Source organism: Triticum dicoccoides, chromosome 4B (assembly GCF_002162155.2).
Source record: "Triticum dicoccoides isolate Atlit2015 ecotype Zavitan chromosome 4B, WEW_v2.0, whole genome shotgun sequence".
Classification (NCBI taxonomy): domain Eukaryota; kingdom Viridiplantae; phylum Streptophyta; class Magnoliopsida; order Poales; family Poaceae; genus Triticum; species Triticum dicoccoides.
In genome coordinates this window covers 561,392,080-561,398,765 of record NC_041387.1, presented here as the reverse complement: position 1 = coordinate 561,398,765, position 6,686 = coordinate 561,392,080, and positions in this window count along the sequence as shown.

The following is a 6,686-nucleotide window of genomic DNA, read 5'->3' as shown; positions in this document are numbered from 1 at the left end:
TTTGACGTTCTCGATGCCGGCTTCCGGCAAGCTGGTTGCCAGGAAGGCTTTTATCTTCAGCAGAGAACTTTGGCGTTCTCGATGCCGGCTTTCGGCAAGCTGGTTGCCAGGAAGGCTTTTATCTTCAGCAGAGAACTTTGGCGTTCTCGATGCCGGCTTCCGGCAAGCTGGTTGCCAGGAAGGCTTTTATCTTCAGCAGAGAACTTTGACGTTCTCGATGCCGGCTTCCGGCAAGCTGGTTGCCAGGAAGGCTTTTGGCGAAGAACTTCGTTGTTCTTGACACCGGCTTCCGGCAAGATCGTTGCCGGAAAGGCTTATGGCGAAGAACTTCGTCGTTCTTGACGCCGGCTTCCTGCAAGATCGTTGCCGGAAAGGCTTATGGCGAAGAACTTCGTCGTTCTTGACGCCGGCTCCCAGCAAGATCGTTGCCGGGAAGGCTTATGGCGAAGAACTTCGTCGTTCTTGACGCCAGATTCCGGCAAGCTCATTGACGGAAAGGCTTATGGCGAAGAACTTCGTTGTTCTTGACGCCGGCTCCCGGAAAGATCGTTGCCGGAAAGGCTTATGGCGAAGAACTTCGTCGTTCTTGACGCCGAAGATGTTGGCCCTAAGAGCGTTGACAGCCCCCGGGCCAAAACTGCGTTCAAACATAGCAAGTGATTAGCATCCGAAGTGCACTCAACTTGCTTGCGAATTTCGACTTTTGCTGCATATTCCCTATGCCTGCTGGAATGCTTTCCGGTGCGTACGATCCAGCCAGTACCGCGTGAGGGAATGGGCCCTTAGCGGCTATTTGGGAACAACGCCTCCCGGAAAGGTTTACCTTCTTGGTTCTAGCGCAACCGCGCAAGTTGCCGAGCGGACTCGAGGCAATCATGGAGCGCAACTAGCCCCGAGAAGGCTCCTCGGCATACAGGTCTATGCAGAAATCTCAAATAAATAGCGCATGCTATCTTCCTGTTCAACCTCTCTTTGTACGTCCACCCTACGCTTTCTAGGGAAACTTGCCGGTGCAGGCACCCTTGCCGCGAGCGCCGAGTGCGGAACTTCAGCAGCCTGCTAGCGGGGTCGCTACTGACAAGCAATCTTGTCGCAACTAGTTGCAGCTCGCTTAAGTTGTTGAGCGGACTCGAAACAAAGTAAGGGCGCTAGCAGCTCACTTAAGTTGCTGAGCGGACTCGAACAAAGTAAGGGCGCTAGCAGCTCACTTAAGTTGTTGAGCGGACTCGAAACAAAATAAGGGCGCGACTAGCTACGAGTTGATTCCTCCGCGCACAGGTTTTCCGTACAAAGAACAAGATCTCCGAGGCGGATAACCTTATATAGTAAGGAAATATCTAAAGTTTTGCATGACTTAGCTTTTCCCGTCGCCGCACTGGCGTCGTTCTTTTGCTAGGCCGCTCCTTGGGAGCCATGACGATGAAGATCTAGCTTGCGTGCACGCCGGATCGGGTTCGCACGGTCTCGACGCCCCCTACCTGGCGCGCCAGAGATGCCGGGGGCGATGCTAATTCCCGCCAACACCTATGGGGACAGGGCCCCTTTTCGGTTCGGTGGGGGGCGGAGAGCGCACAAAGAGCGGATCGAGGCAGTGCACACGGGGCGATTTTACCCAGCTTCGGGCCGCACGGATGCTTAAAACCCTACTGCTGCTTGTTTGTGTATATTGAATTCTTGCTCAGGAGCGATGGACGCTGCCGGACTGAGCGTGAGAGTGTTCCTGGTGTTGAACGAGCCGAACTAGCCTAACCTCTGAACTCCCGAATCCTTCGGGGTCCCCTTTCTACGTTGCGCTTGGGCCTCCTTTTATACTCTCAAGGGGTCACCGACAGGGGGCAACGTAGACAAGAAGGGTAAAAATGGAAAAGGATGGGTAGGTGCAGCTACCGCTACTGTGGATACAATGTGCCCTACCTAATTCTGACGGCAGGGGACAGGGGCATTAAATGCCTGTCTGAGTCTCCTAAACAGTGCAAAAAGTGACCGTTAGGAGTGCCACCGTTTGCCACGATGGGCTTCTCTTCATCTCCGCTTGCCACCACATAGCCCTAGCTGCACGGCCTCCCGCCACGTGTGGTTGGGAGAGCCCCAGAGCGACACGTTAGCAGGTGAGCTGGAGCGCGGCCGTCGTCTTGTCGCGTCCGGAAGCTTGTCGCTCGCCGGATCTTGCCGGGACGCAGAGCGCGTCGCGGCAAGCTTTCTTGGTATGTCTTGAGTGGCCTTCCCGGCAAGCTCCTCTTGCCGGGGTCTTGTCTCTTCCCAGCAAGCTTCTCTTGCCGGGGCCTTGGTTGGCCTTCCCGGCAAGCTCCTCTTGCCGGGGCCTTGATTTGAATACCTTGTTCTTGAATGGTCTTCAAGGGAACCACGGAGGGTCCTGGCGGTCACCCGGCAAGCCTTGCCGCGGGGCGCTGCAACTGCCCGTGCACGAGTTCGGGGTAATAGGGTACCCCTACTCTAGTACACCGACATAGGACACCCAAAACAGTTGGGTATACCTCCTAATTTAGATCCGAAAGCAATAGGGATTGTTTCTTGAATCAGGTCCTTTCTTGAGGAAAGGTTTGTCTCGAGAATTGAGTGGGAGGATGGTGGAGACTTGATGAGGTTATTGAACCATCACTTCAACTAGTGTGTAGCAGGGCATAGGAAGTTGTTCCCGTGACGCCTACACCAATTGAAGTAGAAGCTTATGATAGTGATCATGAAGTTTCGGATCAAGTCACTACCGTACCTCGTAGGGTGACAAGGATGCGTACTACTTCAGAGTGGTACGCAATCCTGTCTTAGAGGTCATGTTGCTAGACAACAATGAACCTACGAGCTATGGAGAAGCGATGGTGGGCCCGGATTCCGACAAATGGCTCAAGGCCATAAAATCCGAGAAAGGATCCATGACTTTGGAAGAACTACTTGATGGTCTTAAGGCTATTGGGTACAGATGGATTTTAGAAGAAGAAAGACAATGATGGTAAGTATCACCATTAAGAAAGCTCGACTTGTCATTAAGATGTTTTCCGACAAGTTCAAGGAGTTGACTACGATGAGACTTTCTCACTCGTAGCGATGCTAAGAATCTGTTGGGATTACATTAGAAATTACTGCATGATTTATGAAATCTTGCAGATAGGATGTCAAAACATTGTTTCCTCGATGTTATACTTGAGGAAAGGTTGTATGTGATACAACCAGAAGGTTTTGTCAATCCTGAAAGACGCTAATAAGTATGCAAAGCTCCAGCAATCCTTCTTAGGACTAGAGTAAGCATCTCGGAGTTGGAATGTACGCTTTGATGAGATGATCAAAGATTTTGGGTTTATACGAAGTTTGTGAGAAACTTGTATTTCCAAAGAAGTGAGTGGGAGCACTATAGAATTTCTGATGAGTATATGTTGTTGACATATTTATGATCAGAAATGATGTAGAATTTTCTGTAAAGCATATAGGGTTATTTGAAAAGTGTTTTTCAATGGAAAACCTGGATTAGGCTACTTGAAAAATAAGCATCAAGATCTATAAGATAGATCAAAATGCTTAATAATACTTTCAAATGAGCACATACCTTGACATGATCTTGAAGGTGTTCAAGATGGATCAGTCAAAGAAGGAGTTCTTGCCTGAGTTGTAAGGTGTGAAGTTAAGAGTTGAAGCTCGACCACGGCAGAAGAGAGACAAAGGACGAAGGCCGTCCCCTACGCTTCAGACGTAGGGTCTATAGTATGCTATGCTGTGTACCGCACCAGAAGTGTGCCTTGACATGAGTCAGTCAAGGGGTGCAAGAATGATCCAGGAACGGATCATTGGACAACGGTCAAAATTATCCTTAGAGGAATAAGGAAATGTTTCTCGATTATGGAGGTGATAAAGAGTTCGGCGTAAAGGGTTACGTCGATGCAAGCTTTAACACCTATCCGAATGACTCTGAGTAGCAAACCGGATACGTATAGTGAAGCAACCATTTGGAATAGCTTCAAGTGGAGCGTGGAAGCAGCATTTACAATATGACATAGAGAATTGCGAAGTACATACGGATCTGAATGTTGCAGAATCGTTGACTAAAACCTCTCTCACAAGCAAAACATGAACAAACCCCAGAACACATTGAGACTTAATCACATGCTGATGTGAACTAGTTTAGACACTAGTAAACTCTTTGGATGTTGGTCACATGGCGATGTGACCTGTCAGTGTTAATCACATGGCTATGTGAACTAGATTATTTACTCTAGTGCAAGTGGGAGACTGTTGGAAATATGCCCTAGAGGCTATGATAAATTGGTTATTATTATTATATTTCCTTGTTCATGATAATCGTTTATTATCCATGCTATAATTGTATTGATATGAAACTCAGATACATGTGTGGGTACATAAACAACACCATGTCCCTAGTAAGCCTCTAATTGACTAGCTCGTTGATCAACAGATGGTCACGGTTTCCTGACCATGGACATTGGATGTCGTTGATAACGGGATCACATCATTAGGAGAATGATGTGATGGACAAGACCCAATCCTAATCCTAGCACAAAGATCGTAGTTCGTATGCTAAAGCTTTTCTAATCTCAAGTATCATTTCCTTAGACCATGAGATTGTGCAACTCCCGGATACCTAAGAATGCTTTGGGTGTATCAAACGTCACAACGTAACTGGGTGGCTATAAAGGTGCACTACAGGTATCTCCGAAAGTGTCTGTTGGGTTGGCACAAATCGAGACTGGGATTTGTCACTCCGGTTAACAGAGAGGTATCTCTGGGCCCACTCGGTAGGACATCATCATAATGTGCACAATGTGACCAAGGAGTTGATCACGGGATCATGTGTTACGGGAACGAGTAAAGAGACTTGCCGGTAACGAGATTGAACAAGGTATCGGCATACCGACGATCGAATCTCGGGCAAGTACAATACCGCTAGACAAAGGGAATTCTATATGGGATCGATTGAGTCCTTGACATCGTGGTTCATCTGATGAGATCATCGTGGAACATGTGGGAGCCAACATGGGTATCCAGATCCCGCTGTTGGTTATTGACCGGAGAACGTCTCGGTCATGTCTGCATGGTTCCCGAACCCGTAGGGTCTACACACTCAAGGTTCGATGACACTAGGGTTATAAAGGAAGTTTGTATGTGGTTACCGAATGTTCTTCGGAGTCCCGGATGAGACCCCGGATGTCACGAGGAGTTCCGGAATGGTCTGGAGGTAAAGATTTATATATGGGAAGTCCTGTTTTGGTTACCGGAAAAGTTTCGGGTTTTATCGGTAACGTACCGGGACCACCGGGAGGGTCCCGGGGGTCCACCAAGTGGGGCCACCATCCCCGGAGGGCTGCATGGGCCAAGTATGGGAGGGGACCAGCCCCAGGTGGGCTGGTGCGCCCCCCACAAGGCCCAAGGCGCAGCTAGGAGGGGAGAGGGGAAACCCTAGGCTCAGATGGGCCTAAAGGCCCACCCTAGGGCGCGCCCCCTCTCTCCCCCCTCTTGGTCGCCCCCTCCAAGTCCCATCTAGGGCTTCCGCACCCCTAGGGTGGGAACCCTAGATGGGGGCGCAGCCACCTCCCCTCCTCCTATAAATAGTGGGGGTTTTGGGGCTTCCAGAGACACGAGAACCTCTCCCTCAAGGCGCAGCCCTACCTCTCTCCCTCCTCGTCTCCCGCGGTGCTTGGCGAAGCCCTGCAGGATTGCCACGCTCCTCCATCACCACCACGCCGTTGTGCTGTTGCTGGATGGAATCTTCCTCAACCTCTCCCTCTCTCCTTGCTGGATCAAGGCGTGGGAGACGTCACCGGGCTGTACATGTGTTGAACGTGGAGGTGCCGTCCGTTCGGCACTAGGATCTCCGGTGATTTGGTCACGACGAGTACGACTCCTTCAACCCCGTTCTCTTGAACGCTCCCGCTTAGCGATCTACAAGGGTATGTAGATGCACTCTCCTTCCCCTCGTTGCTGGTTTCTCCATAGATAGATCTTGGTGACACGTAGGATAATTTTGAATTTCTGCTACGTTCCCCAACAAAAGCTGGAAACCATCTTGAGAGCTTGGCACTTGTAATTGAGGGAGTTCTTGACCCAACCACGTTGGAAGCAATTGCATGTCAAGAGGCCCTCACTCTAGCAGAAGACATCCACCCTCTAGAATGTTGTTATTGCCTTGACTACAAACAAGTAATCTCAGATATCTCCAGGGGTGCTCAAGGTATATATGGTGCAATTATTAGGGAGATCAATCTCAAAGCTTCTATCTTTCATTGTAGTTTTTCGTTTCGAGGTCATGCTGTGAATTTTGAAGCATATAGCTTAGCCAAGTTTTCTCTATCATGGGGTCCAGGATGCCACTTCTGGTTGGCCAACCCCATGACCTACATTATATCCCATATCATGTGGACTTTGATGAATAAACTTGGGTTTACCCCTCAACATAAAATATAATACTTGGTTCTCAAAAAACATACTCATCTATTTATTTGAAAATGTTTTATTTAAAAAATACAATAAAATATGCCGTACTTTTGTGGTGGGGCTTTCTTGGCACCAGATTGGTCTCTACAAAGCAAGGCGAGGTATGCCCATTCTCGCGAAGTCCAAGTTTTAGAAATTTAACTTCGCCTATATCGAAAACAATATATTTACCCCTTATCAAACATGATTGTTCTTCGAATGCAATGTGTTCCATCGATTTTTCTTCG